Source organism: Dipodomys merriami, unplaced genomic scaffold, assembly GCF_024711535.1.
Source record: "Dipodomys merriami isolate MVZ:Mamm:240054 unplaced genomic scaffold, mDipMer1.0.p SCAF_29, whole genome shotgun sequence".
In the NCBI taxonomy this organism is placed as follows: domain Eukaryota; kingdom Metazoa; phylum Chordata; class Mammalia; order Rodentia; family Heteromyidae; genus Dipodomys; species Dipodomys merriami.
This window is the reverse complement of record NW_027204381.1, coordinates 14,138,334-14,157,422: the sequence shown is the minus strand read 5'-3', so window position 1 is coordinate 14,157,422 and position 19,089 is coordinate 14,138,334. Positions and strand designations below refer to the sequence as shown.

The following is a 19,089-nucleotide window of genomic DNA, read 5'->3' as shown; positions in this document are numbered from 1 at the left end:
CATTGCAGTATGTTGCTTATTGTTATAGGCAGTATAGTGTCTCAGCTGATGTCAGGTAAAGAAACCACATAGTCATGACTCTACCACTTCTCTAATATACTACTTCATCTTTGTCACTTTATGCTTATTTGAGAACCAGGGAAATACACAGGCTGTTATCAGATTACTTTTCTTCATGACTGATAGAATATCCCAATGCAATTGTTTTGACCTTCTATGTCTTCTGTGCTGATCAAATTTAAGGAGATCCCATTTATGTTTTGTCTTCTGATTGCTCCAGGTCAGATTTGAGAGAGAGGAAGGGTGCATAGGGATAAAAAGTGGCAGATATAACAAGTGGCAGATAACACATATCCCATCTTGGCATTTCTTGTTCCCTTAGTGCATTGGGCCCCTACACAAATGCTTTGCTTCCCATAATGCTGTGTGCTTGTTCTCAAATACTTCTTCCCATAATGCCTTGGATGCCCACTCAACCAATGAAAGAGCTGGGGTAGTGCATGCAGAAGCCATCAAGAAATCCTCATGAAGCCTAGTGGAGGAGACATGGCAGAAATCTCATATGAAAGACGCATCCACCATTGAACTCCTCTTTGGATCCCTCTCACTACTTTCTTCATAGCTTTCCTTTCACTTTTAAATAAACTTACTCTGTTTACTTGAAATACTTTTTTATTTTTAATTCTTTCAGTGATGGAGAAAAATCAATGTTTCTCTAGACAGCATCAGAATGTTCTGTTCTTCAGATCACAATTTGGTAAGTCACTCAAATTCCATAGCAAGAGTCCTGACAGAGTTGGCTGCTTCCTTGGTTCACATGAATGCTGCATGCTGCATACTACAAACTGCTGTCTTGCGAGTCAATGGATCCAAGCAAGTGGGTTTAGCCTTTATTTCTTTCCCATTCAGCTTCTCCATGTCACATGGTACATCTACAGAGAACCAAAATTAAGTGATCTTTGGACCCCAAAGTGAAATAAAGATACAGGTCATCTAAGTAAAATTGTATGCCACAAGAGTTCTCCAACTTGTGGATAAGGATCTTATGAAGTTGCAAGTTATTTTTAAATCCAAACATTACAGCTTTATATTGTGAAGTGTACCTAGCAAGTACATTTAAAATCTTTCAAAGTTTTAAGCCAAGGGAGGAGAAATAAGTAAGTATAAACTGGAACTTCTGGTTACATATGTAATGGGTCAATCTAGAAAATCCCAAGAAGTGGAGTACTTTTCTTTTTACATAATTAGGAGTTATAAAAATAGTCAGAGTGGTACAGTGATTTGTCCAAAGTCACACAGAGGCCATGATAGCATTAGGAATCAAATCTTCTGACTTTAGTCAGTCATATGTAGGTGGGTACTTTGGTATTTTAGCGACAAGTGAACTATTTTCTTTTCTTATCAGAAGACAACTTTAGTAGAGGACATAATATACAAATAGATGAACAAATGTCTAATTGTAAACTTGCAGGAGGTGATTTTGGTGGGTCACACAGAGTTCCTCTGTGGAAAGAGGAGGTAACAGGTGCAAAACTGCTAGTTTGGAGGCTCCTGTGGAACCAGAGGTTGGCTGGGTCAGAAGATATTCAGGCATCTTAAAGGGATCCCAGTGGTGGGTAACTGCACTGGAGAGAGTGAAGAGAGTTCTGCAAGCATAGCAGAGGCTGTGGCCCTTAGGAGCTTCTACAATGGGAGAATTTTAAAGTATATACAAAATGTCACGGGATGCTATTTATGCATCATAAACAGAAGCAGTATTATGTTACACAAGTTCCTAAGAGTATGTAAGTGAGTGTTCAGGGTGTGTCTGTGTGAGTGAATTTGGTGTGGTATGTGTAAGGCAGGGTGTGTGGAATATATATATATATATATATATATATATATACTCACATATATATGAGTAATATATTAATATGGGTGACTATAGTATATGTAGTATGAGTGGGGGTACATATATAATGACAGGAGAAAAGCAGGAATGTCAACAGCATGAATGATTGATATAAACTACTGTCACATCTAGGTGAAAAAAGACTGTGCCTTAGATTCATATGGTGGCAGCAAAGAAAAATAGGTCACCCTTTTATAATGGAATGACACATACCTGTAATTCCAGCATACCCTTAATCCTAGCACATCTGTAGTCCCAGAACGTGGGAGGCTGAAGCAGGAAGGTGTAATAGTGAATTCAAAGCCAGGGAATAAACAAAGAGAAAAAAGAGAGATAAGGAGAAAGATCTTGCACTCTCACTTGGCTCTTCTGCTTAAGGATGGTGTTCCATCATGTGAGCCATACTTCTATTTCCAACTTTTTGCTGGTTAATTACAAATAAGAGTCTTATGGTCTTTTCTGCCTGAGCTAGCTTCAAACTAGGATCTTAAGATTCCAGCCTCCTGATCAGCAAGGATTATGGGTATGAGCCAGCAGTTTCCTGCAATTTTTGAAATAGGTCTTAGTAACTCTTTGCTTGGGCTGCCCTTCAACAGTGATCCTTCTTTCTCTGTCTCTTAAGAGACTGTAACAACAGGTTTGTACCACCAAACCTGGCACATGTTGTTTTGATAAACACATGTAGTGTGAAATCGTTACTAGAGATAGCAAGTATCGGTGAAGGTGTAGATAAGTGGATTGATATATACTGCTAACAGGAATGTAAAAGTTTACAAACATTAAGTAAAACAGTACACAGGTTCCTCAAAAGTTGCAAACAAATCCATGCTAATGCAGCAATCCTACTTCTGAGTATATATTCAAGGGAAATGAAATCAGCATCTTGAAGGTCTACATTCTCTAATTCATTGCAATTTTGTTCACAATAGTCCAGATGCAGAAACACTGTAGGTATCTATCAACAGAAACCTAAAACCAATTTCTCACACCTGACCACAAAGGTGTATAGGGGAAGGTCAATGAGAGGAAGATAGATGAATAAAACAAGGAGTGGAGGCAGAGAATAGACTCTTAATATTGTATGTATACTCTATGAAACTAAGAAAATTGAGGGGAGGGATTTCATTGGGAGGGTATGATGAAATGAGTGGTTTTGATCAAAGATCATGTACCTATAAACTGGTTTGTTGAATGGTAACTCCTTTATACAATTACTTAAAGATACTAAAAAATATAATTTTAAAACTTATCTACTAGGTTTAAAGCTAGGCTGAATCCAGAATTACATACAATGTTCCATTTCCAATCATTGTCAACTCAGAATAATTCATACTACATGATGATAAGTAACTGAAAACTTTCAAAATTAAGTATGTCTGCTTACTCTTACATACAAATAGCTTTGAATGACAGCTAAGGAGCAGGTAAGGAAAAAAACATCATTATTATTTAGCATAGAATTTGATTTGGCATCTATACCAAGGTTCCTAGCTTCACTGTGGGCTAATTTAGCACATGTTGTCATTTAGTGGGATGATAAAAGTCTTTTCTCATATATATGTCTAGGACACTCTTGGTTAACCGGCAGCCTCCATGTTTCCTTCCTCTGTTCTTCTCCTTTGCTTTCTTCCCTTATCAAGTTAGAATCTCATTTCTTGAGATTTGCTCAGAACTAAATAACAAAATTATATATTTTTAGCAGTTTTCTTATATGGTATTCCATGGACAACTTCATGAATGGTAGCTTATGTATCATACAAGAAAAATTACTAATTTTATAGCCAGTGTATACACTGTAAATGTTGGGGAAATGGAGGAGAAAAGAATGAAATGGTCTGGACTCCATCTTCCACAGGTGAGGACTGTTTATTGATATAGAGCAGCGAGGGACAAAGCCTCCCACGGGCTTGGAGACTATTGTAGAGCTGGGACAGGAGCTGGCTTTTATGAGGTCTGGGCAAGGAGGCAGAGGTTAATAACAAAGCTACTAGGTCTAGGTAGGTGAGGGGCCTTTCGGTTGGGCCCAAGATGGAATGTTTACAGCCAAGCTTAGATAGATTGCCTTGCTAGAGTCAGGAAGTCTGCATTTAGCTTTGGTGGGTTGCCTGCTATCTGTATGCACCTGGGAGAACAGGGTGGGAGTCAATCCTTCAGTAAACTCAAATTTGTGCATCTCACAATGTGGGTATTCATGGTTGTTACTTAGTTTTATAGCTCTTGTTATTGGCTAAATGGCTGCATCCTCTGTCTAAATGGAAAGATGGTTATCTCTAGCTCCAATATTGTAAATCTCCAAAGTTAGAAAGCAACAGCTATTAAAACACAAAATCCATTAACATATCCATTCTGTTCAACAAACAAGGCTCCTGAGCACCCAGTTTAGCACAGATCTCAATGGGCTTGACTAACCAAATCCTGTAGCTAAAGCAATACTCTCTTCTACTGATCTCTAGGAAATTACCTGGCAAGCTGATCCATTTATGCTCAGGAGATTATCAGAGGTGCAGTTTGAAAGGATGTAAAACAGAAAAATTTAGACACTTTGACTCATTTACACAGAAGTAGCTAGGTGCAAATAATTACATACTTCTGTCTCCCTGAGTCTTGACTTCCTTCTCAGGAATGACTTGAAAGTTTTGTAAAAACTACTAGGGCATCAGACCACCACTAAAACCTTTGGCTTGATAGGTCAGAAGTTGATCTAAGTAATCATATATCTATAAGCTCTACTCAGACTGATAAATGCAGATCTACGCTAGTACTTCTCACATGTTGATATATAGATTACAACTGGATATTTATAATATAGAACTTAAGACCTTGAATTTTTATGAAGTTCCAAGATAGGTGCCATCTGCCACAATTTGACCCCTTCCCCCACTTTGAGGAACTTGGCTATACAATGTAATCTAGTCCTTTGCCTATTTATAGGATCCTATAAAATTACCAGTCAAATGTCATGTTGACTAAAACTACAGGGCTATTTCCCAAGTTGCTTGTTTATTTAGTCTTTTTAAGAAATTTGAGGCCAATGGGCCACAGTGCTGGTGTTCAGCGCAATGCTGCTGCCACTGGCACTGAGCGCCCACCTGGCCACGGCGGGAGCTTCTGAACCGCTGCGTGGAGAGAGGACCCCTCAGGCGCCCTTCCGCTTCCCTGTGCACCCAGTGTGCTTCCCGGGGGACCACGAATTCTTTGAGGATGGGGATGAGCTGTGACACCTCTAGCTGCAAGACGTACTCACACAGGTAGCAGCGCTGCCAGAGAAGTCCAGAGCGCCTGAGTTCACCAGTCAAGTGGAGGGCTGCTGCCAGGTATTTGCAGCCCTCTAGGACTACCAGCATCATTACCACATGCTGCACAGAAATGTCTGCTCCCTCTGCAACCGGGCCTTCCCTTCCAGGCACTTGCTGGAGGCCCACATCCTAGGGTGGCTCGACTCACTTCCAGATCCTGGCAGAGAAACAGGATATGTACCATTGCTTGGTTGAAGGCTGCCGGAAAAGTTCCAGACCAGCCAAGACCAGAAGGATCACATGGTGAGGCTCCACCTGTACCCTGTGGATTTCCAATTTGACAAGCCCAAGACGAGCAGAGGCCTCACCTTGCCTAGAGCCAGTGTAGGCCTGTAGGAGGCCTCCACACTGGGGACCCTATGGAATCTGTTTGGACAACACCATGGAACTCAGCTCCAAACCCATTGCACTGGCACCCCTGTAGAAGGACCTACAGTCAGAGAGTACCCTCTACCATATGTTTTGGCCAGGGTGCATCTCAAGGGTTTAAAAGCACCAAGAAAAGAAATAAACACCACTAAATCCAGAAGGGGAGAGAACTAAATGCCTGAGCTGAAGGCCAGAGAGACAGGGCCTTGTGCAGCAATCTGTATCCACTGGGATCTTCCTCTGGCTTCCAGTATGGCTGCCTGGCAGCCCTTTGCCACCCTTGTCTGTGAAGCAGTAGCTGTGACTAGAAGTAGCAGGGAAGGACCTGAAGACTCCAGAAAAGACTGGGACACAGGGTAAGGAATGGGTTGGGGAAATGGCCCACCTCCTTTTAGAGACTCTCCTTCAGGGAAAGTCATACTGTGTCCAGTAAAGGAGTGCAACTGGCCCAGAGTAGTTGCTTTGACTGAGTCCTTGACCCGCACAGCACCGGGAGAGATGCCTTCATGTTCCTTGCAATCTTAACTAGCCAGCAAGTCCCACTGGGACACAGAGCCAGAAGTGTGCAGAAGGCAGCCCCACTGCAAGGGGGACAGAGAAGCAGTTGCCCTCCAGTGGTGGTGGGGGCATCAGGAGTGATGTGAATGAAGAGCTGCAGTAGGAAATAACAAGTCAGGAAGCTGGGCTAGCGTGTAGAGAAAAATAGCATGTCTAGGAGAAAGCAGTGCTTCCTGGGTAAAGGCAGGGCCCCAGGTTCAGGAGGGAGACCTTACCTCATAACCTACTCTTTCTGGGCTTTGAGTCTGGCCATAGGAAGCTGGGGTTCACCCTTGGCTTCTAGTACAAAAGTAAAGCCACTCTCAAAGCCTTCAGATAATCTAAAATATGACCTCAGATTCCAAGAAAACAGACAATGGCTCTTCAAGCACTGAAAACTAGAGTAAGTTACCAAGTTCTCAAGTGGTTAAAAAAAAAATTGAAACCGTAATCACAGAGCATGAAGAGAGCTCCAGTGAACTGGTCTGTGTGGGGAAATATGCACTGATGGCCTGACCAGACCTCTTGTGACAACAGGAAATTTCCAACATACAGAAATGCTGCCTTCTCCATCTCCCCTCAGAAGGCCTTGCCTGGCAAGTCTGCTCCTCTGACTTCTGCTTGTCCACCTTCCCTATCTATGTAGTACAGTTCTGAGGCTAGCTGTCAGCATGAGAAATCGCTTTAGCCCTCTTTACTGCAGCACATACCCACTTGCTGTGTGGGCAGCCAGGAGTACTGTGCTATATTGTCCCTGGGGACTGCTGGTCCTGGAGTCCAGTCCTAGCTTCCCACCTAGAAAGCCAAAAAACTCACTTCAGTCATGGCAGAAATGAATAAGTAAGAGAGACTCTCTTGTACTCCACTGAGGGTGCTCTGTGGCAATCTATGGGAGGTGCCCAGATGCCCCCTTATCAGTAGGATGCTGGGGAAGGAACTTCTAGGAGGAGAATTCTGTGACCACTCGGGGAACTACCTCTGCATTCCTTCCTGCCCAACAACCTATTGCCAGGGATTGTCATGAATACATATTGGCAAAAATTCAGATCTGCAAAAAAATAAAATAAAAAGAAGAAAAGAAATTTGATTCTTGGGCTCAGTGTTCCAAAAACTGTAAAAGGTCAGAGTTCATTAATCGTGATGGCAATGATATTGATAAGACTGTTGCTAGTCCTTGAGACTCAACTTCCCAAAGCCATTATGGTTTATGAGCTACATTTTCAATTGTTCTTTTGGGAGGTACCCCTCTTGATTCCAAATCAATTATATATTTTCTTAGAAACTGAAACTTGAAGTATCACTATTCAAAGCCAGGTCAGGGAAGAAAAGTCTGCAAATCTCCATCTCCAATTAACCAGCAAAAAGTCCATACTAGACTCATGGCTCAAGTAGTAGATTTCCAGCTGTCAGCAAGAGAACTGAACAAAAGCATGAATCATTAAATTCAAGCCCTGATATTAGCAAAAATAAAATACATTTGATCTACATGTTAATAGTGTTTCCCTTAGATGGGTTGACAACATCCAACTATCTGGTCCCACACCTATCCCCAGTCTCAAGCATAAAAGCTTGGAGAACATGCCCATTGCTTATCCTGACTTATATCTGCATATGACTTTGCAAAAAGAAGCAACTCTTAGAAAAAAGCTTTCTATAGAGGAGATTAAATTTCCTTCCTAATCTAACTAAAGGTCAAATTGTGAAACAAATAGTTTGTTATTAGAAACTTCACCCTTTTCAGTGTCCTCAAAGTTTGCCCCATGGGATGGGTAGACTAAATGTGTCCCAAAGTCCTATACCAAAAATAGTTTATCTGTCTAAATGTTCAACTCTTCTGTGTCTTTCTAGTATAACTGAGTGGCAATCTTGGTGAATAGCCCAAGATTAACATCAATAACAATAACAGCTCAATAATTTGTTCTTGTTGAGGCTCCCAATTACAAGTTAGAGATGTAACCTTGACATAGTCTCAGATACATGTCCCAGAGTCAGCCTCTAGAAGAAACTCACATCTCTTCCTTTCTCTTACTTTTGCTGGCATCTATTCCCAATGCCCCTTCCATCCCACAAACACAATATTATTCTCAAGTGATGAGTGAGTGGCAGATCATAATATCTACCATTTCACATTGTCTTACAATGTCAGATGACTTCATCTTCTTCCCTTGAGGCTGGTAGGGCCTTGGCAATTGTGTGGTCAACTCAGTGCAGAGAAAGGGATGTTGACTTCCATGACCAGTATGCAGAAGGTGGAAAGACCTCAGCCCTGGGACAACTATTATTAGAACCCAGCATCATGATATAAGGAATAAAAACTGCATGAAGAAAAACCAACAACAAATAGATATTTTGGCAACATCTTCATCTGAGGTCCTGGCCCAAATCAGCAACAGCTCTCACAAAACTGAGTGAACCTTCAGAGGGTGCTGAAAGATTAAAAATTAGAGTTATATTTTACCATTGCTAACTGCTGATTTTGCTTTTGTAAACTTGCTTGCTTGCGCTAACACCAACCCCCTCCCTGGAAATAAGAAATTGGGTAAAGTCTCAGAGCCCGGATGTCGGCCGCAGGACAAGTTCAGTGGTCGTAGATAAAGAACAGACAGTACGTGTTCCTCAGTTCCCATTTAGAAATTCCCCAGACAGGACCTTGAGATAATGACCACCTGGCAGGACCAGCAAACTAGGCCAAATGTCAACCAATCACAAGTCTGTAACTATGTGAACTCCCCTAACCCTTATTGTCCAAAGTAACCACCCCCCCTTGAGTCCCCCGCGCCAGTCATTTTACAAAGAGTGTTACAAAATTTCCCGCGTGGCAAAGTGATTGTTGGTATATATGGTGATCTTTAAATGGACCAATCATGAGATGCTTTGTGTTATGCATTAATCTTGTGGTTTTTGCCTTTAAAAAGGCTTGTAACTGCTGCTTGGGGCTCTCTCCCTTCCCGAGGCAGAGAGTCCATTTGCGCAAACGTCAAATAAACTCCTCTTGCTTATTGCATCTCCCGGCCTGGAGTCTGAGTTTCTGGGGCGCCCTCCCATTGACAAAAGTATCCTAGGGGACTAGGGTCTTTCAGTGCCACTTGTCAAGAAACTTCCATCTTTCAGTGTTCTGAGAGGGGGGTATCGACGGTGGGTTAGAGATAACCTCCTTACTGTGCTCTCTTGAAGTTCCCAAAAGCACTTGCTATTTTATAACAACAAGTTTATTGTGGCTTATAAAAATTAATAACTGAACAATTGGAATCAAGAATAGAAAGTTCCAAGTTCTAGGTCAGTGTTTAGTTATTCTTTCAATGCTTCTTTTCAGAGAAAGTACTTAAATGTATGGCCCCTTGTTTCACTTTATTCACATAGATGCAGTGGGAAGGATACCAGATTCAGAAACCTTTCCTTTCTGAATGTTCTTTTTTTCCTCTTTGCTACTTTTGTCCTTGGCATTGCAGAAAAACATCACCCTATGCTAAGACTCCATTTCTTCTGGATGTAATGAGAACTCTGAGAATGGTGGCTGGTGGTAATCTCTGAGGTTTAGCTCTGAGTGCGTGTTAAGGAGTAGACTACCCAGCATTTGGTTCTAAGCTTTGAACTTAGAAAGAACCCCCAGTAAGTCCAGACTTGCTTCCTGGACTTATTTTGTGAGGTTTGGATGATAGCATAGCATAGCTTACCTTGGAGAGCTCAAATAGAGGAGAACGTGTTAGGGCCGCGGGACCAGACCCGACACCTATGGACCCTGGCGCCAAGTTCGGGCAGAGGAAGGCCCAGCGTCCGAGCCGAGAGGACCTCAGCTGCAAAGGCAGCGTGGACGAGGATGTGGTGGAGCTCCCGCAGCTCCTCAACTCACGGGATCAGTTTGTCACCACCATCTCCTGCGCCAGCCACGTACTGTTCCTGAGGTTCAGAAACAAAACCGTTGCTGACTACTGGTTACACACAAATCTTGTGTAAAAGATGATGTCATGGTAGCTCTGAAGAAAGCGAATGATGATGCCATTTTAAAATTTGAACCATTGGTTCTTCATGTGCAGTGTATGCAGTTGGAGGGTGCACAGATTCTGCAGACAGTGGCAATTAACTCTGGTTTCAGGAACTCTGGTATCACAGTGGGAAAAACAGGAAAGACTATGTTGGTTGTCCGGAGTACACATGGCCTAGAGGTTCCATTAAGCCATAAGGGCAATCTGATGGTGACAGAAGAATATATTGACTTCCTATGAAAGATAACCAATCAAAAAATGAAAGAAAACGAGAAAAGAATTGAAAGGTTTTACAACTGCCTACAACATGCTTTGGAAAAAGAATAATTACTGATTCACATCCCAAGGTCAAAGAGAAAAATAAGTCATCTTATACTCACAAGAAAAAGAAATCAGAAAAAAATACATGGCAAATATATTCCTGAAGAAAATGTTGAAAAAGTTGAAAATGACGATGATGATGATGACCCAGAAATCAGTTCTACCATCTTCCCTGAAGATTACTAGCATTTACCTTTGAAGTGATTTGGTAAAGTGTTTCTAGTAGATTTTATAAAGCTGTTTTTTATAAGACTTTGTTGTATGTATAATGCATTTAGAAAAGCAATATTTAATTTCTCTATTCAGAGAAACCCATTTCAATGTATATATGACTGTTAAAAATAGCTTTGCATGTTTACTTAGTATAATTTTATAATGTTTGCTCATTTAATACTGCCTTGTTAAGCATAAAGAAAATCTTTGCAGAATTATGACTTTCAATGCTTCTCTTTCTTTCTTTCTTTCTTTCTTTCTTTCTTTCTTTCTTTTTTACAGTTTCCAGTTTTATGAAATAGGAAAACAAAATACAACACTATTTGAAGAAAACCTCACATCATGGACATTTGAGTAAAAATCATAGTAATATGAAACTAATTTTGAAAGTTCCTCCAGCTTTTAGAAGAAAGTTTGAGTTTACTCCTATTTTCATGGAGTACAGCAACAAGTTGGTTTTCCCCCTTTTGACCTCTTGAATAAACAACTGTACCATTTTTATTCAAGACAAAGTATCTGAGCCCCCTTTCCTCATTGTTTATTATAAATCAAACCTTAACATAGTACAGACTTTGAAACACATGGGCATAATTTTTCACTAAGCCTGATCAAAAATAAGCACTAATGCAAAGCATCCTACTCAATTAATTGTGCCATAGAAAAATTCAAGGATCAGAAGTCTTAGGTGTGAATTCTGAAGTTGGAGTTTCTGAAGCAAACCATTTACTTTCCAGAGCTTCTGTTTCATGTTTCTTCTGCATAAAAGTATTTCTGAAATCTGCCTTATTTATATTGCAGGAGTATTAACAGTATCAAATTTAAAATGCAAAACCATTTATGAGTAGACCATTGTGCATGTGAGCATTTATCATTATAAAATAATTATTTTAAACTATTTAGAATACAAATCATAAAAATAGATAGTTTAAAAGAAATTACTAGTTATTAATGGAACTAATCAATTACTAAACCCCTGAATGCCAAATAAAAATACAACATAGTAAATATTGAAAAAAAGAATAGATTTGTATATTTCAGGGTACACAAAATACCACTATTTGCTGAGATGAATTCCCAGTGCTTCTTAATCATAACCAGAGACGATTTGCTGAGATGAATTCCCATCATAACCAGAGTTTCCCATTGAGAATTCTATAAGAGCTTCCAGCACTGTACTCTAAAGACCCAGACCTTGTGAAAGGAGAAGAACAACATAGTTTTTCAGTTGGGAGTCATGAAGTAACTTGATAAATGAATAGGCCAGAACTTCATGCTTTATCTTTCAGGTGTGACTTGTAAGACAATTTGAACAAGATCAGAACTGAATCACATGGCTTACATATTGCATGCAGGGATAATATTTTTCTCTGATAAAATTTTCTAGACACTGGAAGGAATGTAGCTATATAAAGGCAAGAGACTACTGTAAAATAGAGAAGAAATAATCTCAAGATGGAATCAGAAGCCAGCCATGGCAGGAATGTCATGTCATCAAATGATAGGTGTGAGAGTTTTCCTGGGCTTCCCAGATTCCATACAAAACCACAGGCCCTTTAAATCCACTTATGAAAGCCATGTCAGTGTGTTTTACAAAAGGGAGGGACTCGGCCAGGCACCAGTGGCTCACACCTGTAATTCTAGCTACTTAAGAAGCTGAGATCTGAGGATTGCAGATTGAAGCCAGCTCAGGCAGGAATATTTAACTACCCAAAATCCAGAAGTAGAAATGTTATTTAAGTAGCAGAGTGCTAGCCTTGAACAAAGCCTAGGGACAGCAACCAGGCCTTGAGTTCAATCTCCAGTACCAGTGGGGAAAAAAGGGAGAATCTGACAATGTGAGAGTTTTAGCAAGGATTTTTTTTAGTATAACATGATAAAATTGAGAGAGAGACAAAAAAAGGAGAAACATTACCTGCTCACCATGCAAGATATGGCAATAAAGACTCAAAAATAGCAATCATTATTTGAGTAGTGTGAATATTTTTGGCAATGTCTTCTAGCTACCTTCAACAATTAGAAAAAGGTTCTGGGTAGCCAAGAATGGGTGTTCATATAATTCTAAAATATGAAGTTCAGTCTGTACCAACCTAAATCACAGGGACAATAGTTTTGATAGACAATATGGTTAGGTTTCCTTTCCCGGGTAGGATACTCATCTTTCAGTCATGACAGTTGTCAGTTAGTAATCATTTCAAAGAAGAAGGCAGGTACAGATAGCCTTTCTTAGCACCAACATGTATGGTAGTAGCGGGGAATGGAGGTCTAGTTGCTTTGGTTCCTAAGTTTTTACTTTTTGGTTCTGAAGTCTGAGTCTGGCCCTTTTGATATTTGTTAAAAACAACATAATTTTCCTGCCTCCTCATCTATTTATGGTGTCTCATTCTGAGGATGTGGCTCATCCTTTGAGGGCAGTGAAAATGTCAGTGCATTAGAATAGGACATTTGTAGACAATCTGACCTGCACAGATTCTGAAAGCCACTGCCAGTGACAAATGTGCTACTTCCAGAATCCTAAAAGTCTATCTTCCAGAATAAAAACTGTGAGAAAAAGAATTTTCTGTGGGATGGAGGAGAATGACAAAGGAATGACATCTGTCAAAATGCATTGTACTTACAAACAGATCTGTTGAATGCTGACTTCTATTTACAACTACTTAAAGGTAATAAGAATATGCTAAAAAAAAAAAAAAAAGAATGCTGTATAAGCTGAAGAGTGCTGGATTAAGGAAGATCTTCAGTAAATTTAACATAGATTTCTCATGTTTATTTGACCAGAGAAATATAATAATGCTGAAGTGCTGATAATCTCTGTATATTAAGAATGATTTTCAGTAAATGCTTGGATTGATTAACATTAGTTTTCATTTCCTTATGTTTGCTCCTTTTTTGTCAACTATTTTCTAGAATGACTCTATATGCTTTTGTGGTGAAAGAAACATTTTAGCTTAATAAAAATTATCTTTTGCCTCACTCAGGTCAGATAGATCTGGAGACTAATTGATAGCATCTGAAGGTGAGAAGAGAGTGCTTAGTCCTGCTTCAACACAAAAGGAGCAGAAATCCAGACCACATCATGTGACACTGGAGTGAAGGCTTGGTAGGACTGAGAGGGAGCACTGCACAGTGTGGTGATTGTCTGAATCCTTCTTACTGCCCATCATTCAAGAGCTATGAGCAAGAATGGCCAATGAAGAGTTCAAAACATCAGCCTCCACTCTCCATCCTAGCCACAAGACTTAGCTGAGCTGTGCAACCAATCCACCTAGACCCACTCCTGCAGCTGGTGGTAGACTATGAATTTCAACCCATTGCTAAAGGTAACTAATTCCAAACTGAATTTAGATAAACTGGAATAATAACTTTTTCAGACTTAGCCATATTTGTTTTTTATCCCATTTTGAGTAACATAATTAAGAACAAAACACTTGGGATCATGCAGCAAAGATACTTCATATTATTTATTATGCAAATAACTAAATTAATCACATACATTTGCATCTTGTTAAATATTGAAAAGTCAAGTAGCTTTAATAGAATCAGATTTATTTCTACCAAAATGAGCCTGGACTAGAAGGAAAGATCCTGCACAAGATTAACCTGGATCAGAATTTTAAATCCTGCTTAGGAATTCAAAGATTTTACTGATGAAAATTTTATCTTAATTTTTGATCACAAAAATGAAAGAAAGATTACTAGAAATATCATCTTTTCAATCCCCTCCCAGTTTCAATTCCTAATTTAGTTAAGCCATATTGTTTTGTCCAACATTCTTAAGTCTGAAGGAAATTCCATGGAAAAGCTTCCTTCCTGATGGGCTGGAGGGTAGTAGTGTCCACTGGCTACCTCAGCCTTCTGGGCCTCAAAGCAGTATACTCAGTTAAGCGGGACTCAGACCCACCTTCCAAGAGGACTGGGCCTCTCTGAGCTTGTCAGCATTTTACCACTAACAGAGTCCACTGCCGTTTAAGTGATAAAATTCTTGTCATGAGGACATTCTCAGGACCTCATCATCTTACCTGCACCCTATCCCCCCCACATCCCCTCAAGTTTCTTTTTCCTTCGAGAAACTAGGGTAAGTACCCTTCTCCTAATTCTCATCCTAACTTCCCCAATTCATGCCCTTTTCTCTTACTATCTACATCATGAGAATTTTCACCCATATTTACAGAAAAAGTTATAGGTGGTTCTTTGAAAAGAGTTCCCTGGCACTTTAATTCAAAAATTAACTGTAAGTTGCAACATCTTTTCAAACAGGTTATGCTTGTGGAAGCATAGTTTCACATTGCTACATTTGAAGACAAAACCCTTAGATTTGAATCATAATTCTACTTTTTACTTCTCCTGGAGTTGGAGCTCAGATCTTTGTGCCCCGGTTTCTTCATTGAAGAGAAAAAGGACTACTTTCTTGTACATGCAGCTACACAGCTCCATCAGCAAAACCTAGCTCAAGTAACGATTATTTTAATGAGAATTTATTTTGTCTTTCACAAATTAGTATTTGATTGTAAAAAGACTAAAACAATCAAAAAGACATATGAGAAAGTCAATTCACAGAAAGAACATAGTATGTAACAAGTGTTACAGACTCCAGTATTACTGGAGTCTAATTCATACTGCTGGGCCACTAAACCAAAAACTTAAGAAACCAAAACGAGTGCGAAAAAATAGATTTATTCAAGGCCAGCCCGAAGGAAAATAGAAGAGACATTTCTGTCTTAAATCTCCATCTTTGTTAGTAGGGAGAATGGGGTGTGAAGGGTTTTTATGGGATGCAAAGGGGTTGCAGTGAGACAATGAGCAGGAAATCCCTGCACTGGGTGGGATCTTTCTCTAACAGGCCGTATAAAAAATGAGTAATGGTGAAGGAGAGGGAAAGGAGGTTTATTACATGGCACAGGGAGCCACAGTAAGAGGCAAAGTAAACGTGTCAGTCCATCTTCATCCATCTTCAAGGAACCGACAACAGCTTTAGGTTCAAATAGAAAAATAATTAGGGGTAAGAAATAAAAGGTGTGTATAGTTAAATGATCCTGCTTACAGGTGTGGCCTGGTTGGTTGTTAACTCAGTTCTGGTTTGGAAAATTCTAGACAGGTTGTTATCACTCATCAACACTTGAGGGGAGCAATCTGTTGAGGATAAAAAATGAAATTCCTGCCTGATGGGTGGTCTTTCCTGCAGAGGCTCTGTTTGTTCCTTTCTTTGTGGGCAATTTGCTCCATTCCCTCCTTGTAAAGATGCTATCAATCTGTCATATTCTTCCTGAATTTCAAGGTGGCTACAAAGTTAATGGCTTAAAACATAAAAATATGAAAGAAGGTAAAATGAGAAACTTTTCTGCCCCTTCCAGTTAATTCATAACCCATATAAGGAGGACTTGTAAGCAAAAGCAGTTACAGTTACAGTCTGGCAGTATAAGATAAGTGATGTGTTTGGCTTTCTGTATGAATTTAGCCCCTGTAATGAGGAATAAGATCCCAGAAACAGAGTCCTGGGTCCTAGTAACTCTGATTCCTAACAATTCCACAGCTTCTAGCACAGGCATTCAGGTTCCTCTTCCATACTGCCACCTTGCCCTGGTTGCTCTTCTGAACTCTCTCCTTCTGCTCTTCCTTAGCCCACACTTCCTCCATTATCTCTCAGAGATGAGGCGTACATTGTGGGAACCTCCACAAGCAGAACAGAGGGCTTTATAGCAAAGAAGGAAGGCCAAAGCCAACTACAGATTCTCCAATATTGAGTAGCACCTGAAGAGCACCAAGTCAGAGAGATCCTGCTACCTGAATGTGTCTTATCTGGAGCCCTCAAGACCAGCAGAATTCCCTAATTCTTCAAGAATTTGGTAAGCTAGCAGCACAGAGTGAATTTCCCAAAGACATTTATGACATTGTCACTGCCTTCAAAGTGCTTGAAGTCCAGGTAGAAAAAAATTAAACATCTGCAACATGATGGTGTGGAATCTAACAGAGAGCCAGGTGTGGCCACAATAGGAACTTTGGGATCTCAGACAGGGGGTGAGAGCACTGGGAAAAAGCCCCTGAGTCTGGGATTAGTAGGGTTATACCTCCAATCCTTAATGTAAGGCAAACTTGCAAAAATTATTTCATCTTCTCATTCATTGCTTTCCTGTTTTGCAATATGCAGCTCCAAGTATGTTAGAGGTTGGGCCTTATATGCCCCTCAAGTGGCACCTCACTTTTTCTCCTACTTTCTGCATCATTCAAGGACTTGTGAGAGTAGGACATCATGGACAAGGTAGACTGAGACTTTGCCCAGTGCACCACCTACTCCAAATCCACAGTGACTGACTGCTAGTTCTGTCCAGCAGACACTGTGATGGGAGGTAAAGAATTGCCTACTATGCAGTGACATATTCATATTAATATTGAATACTTAATTTTCACCATGGAAGGTAAGGAACAGGCTGAATTGACAGAAGAGATTAAACTGCAGGATCTTCTCCATCCTCTGCTTTTAAGGGGTCAGAGAGTAGGGGTTTGATTATAGATCAAAAGGCACATTCCAAAGAGCAGTTAACAGGATATCAGAAAGCAGTAAAAGAAGTCTTTTGACAGGATTACTAAGGAAAGGCAAATACTCAGAATCCTGTGTCTTTACTGAGACACAAGATAAGCAATCACAATCAGCATCTTCTCATTGATATCAGGCTTGTTCCATGCATGTCATCCACTAACACTTCCTGCATCCAGACATAGCTCCCATGGTGCTCTGAGCTGCCTACAATTGACAACAACCCTCTTAAAGGCATCATCAATGGTCTTTCAGAATACTTATCATCATAACAAGCTTCTGTTTTCTTTGGCCCAGGGATTTCTTATGCCCTGGAAGCAATAAAAAATGGTCAATGGCTTCACTTCATGAGTATTTGTTGATTTTTTGAATTATGAAACTTCATTGAATTGCTTTATTAGAAAAAAAAGTAGATAGCCTGGATGTTAACTTGAGAGGTATAAATGGAAATCCAGTAACTCACCCCAATAAAGCCTAAGCTCCTCTGACATGTCTCTGATCCCTTATCCTACCAAGTAATCCAACACTTCATCTTTTCTAACTGGTTCTGTGTCTCATCTCTAAACTGTCTACCTGTCTGATAGATCTTATAACCCACGGGCAGTGCATGTACATGGGGAAGGTGGCCTGCTGATCCTTATGACAAAGCCAGTAGCCATCACCTGGTGGGTATTATTAAATAGAGGCCAGAACCAAAAGTATCCATCATATAAAAGGAATTCTTGCTTGGTTTCAAGGTTATTAATGGGAAGCCTATTGTAAGTGTGCACCATTCATTACCAGCTTCCAGAACAGACTGGAGGCTGGCTCAGGACCACACCATTCCCACTAAAAAGAAAAAAAATAAAAATCTTGCCCTGTCTTGTGAGCTAGGCACAGATAATGACATATATCTTATCCCATTGAAAGGACACTTCATGCTCCCAGGAAAACATTATTATTAATTTTATACAAATGAACTCTGGTCTTGAAATTGGCCCTGTGAAGTAGATTTTAACATTCATTTTACAAATGAAAAAATTAAAGTTCTGTGTGACCACACACTTGATCCATTTGGTCAAGCCTGAGATTACCACCTTACTTTACCTTCCATTTTAAGTGTGTAATGGGAAATTAGAGTCCAACAAGAAGACAATGTTTGACAGACTAAGGTCCTCTTTCCAACCCAGTGCCTCCACGTCTAACTAACTAACTAACTAAGTAGGTAGTGAGCAAGAGATTTATGAAGTTATATCCCCAGTGATGTTGATGGCCATAAAAACTGTCCTGATAATGTTCAGTTAAACCACGTTATGAAGTTCTGCTTTATAGAACTCAAGGATTCTCATGGTTCTGGGCAGCTGATTATTGAAAAGAGGCCTCAAAGTACTCAAGGAAGGTGTCGGAATTTTAGAAATTAGATGCTGGGGGAAGCCTGAACTTGGTGGCCTGGATGAGCAAATGCTGTTCTTGTGCCTGTCATGAGAAGGTTTTGTTCCCAAGGAACCCATTGTGATCATAGGATAAAAAGGCCCAGGCTAGAGACTGCATCTCCCCTCCCACCTCCCCCCCACCTTTCTAGAGAGTGATAAGTTTCCCTTGATTTTAAACACATTTGCATTTACAGGAAATAAAATGCTTTCAAATACATGGGTTTTTTTTTCTAATTATGTGTTGATTTCTTTAAAGGATTTGCAATTGTGTCTAAAATCCTGGGACCATTAAAATATACTCTTTTTGCCTAACTCAATGGACATTTCCTACAAATCTCTATTTTTCTTTCTTTCTAACCAAGGAACCAATAGACTATTACAAATGTGATATCATGAATCTACATTGGAATTTTGATGGGTATTGCATTAACTTTGTAGATTGCCTTTGTCAGCATTGCCATTTTCCTGATACTATTTCTGCCAGTCCAGGAACATTGGAAGCCTTTCCAATTCCTAGTGTCGTCTTCAATTTCTTTCT

General features: G+C 40.0%; 2 pseudogenes; both read left to right on the top strand.

Moving 5' to 3' along the window:
* The first annotated feature begins 4,950 nt into the window (after positions 1-4,950).
* LOC138838771 (zinc finger protein 511 pseudogene) lies at positions 4,951-5,708 on the top strand (annotated as a pseudogene).
* Positions 5,709-9,825: 4,117 nt separating this feature from the next.
* Positions 9,826-10,583, top strand: LOC138838770 (tRNA wybutosine-synthesizing protein 3 homolog; annotated as a pseudogene).
* The last annotated feature ends 8,506 nt before the right edge of the window (positions 10,584-19,089 follow it).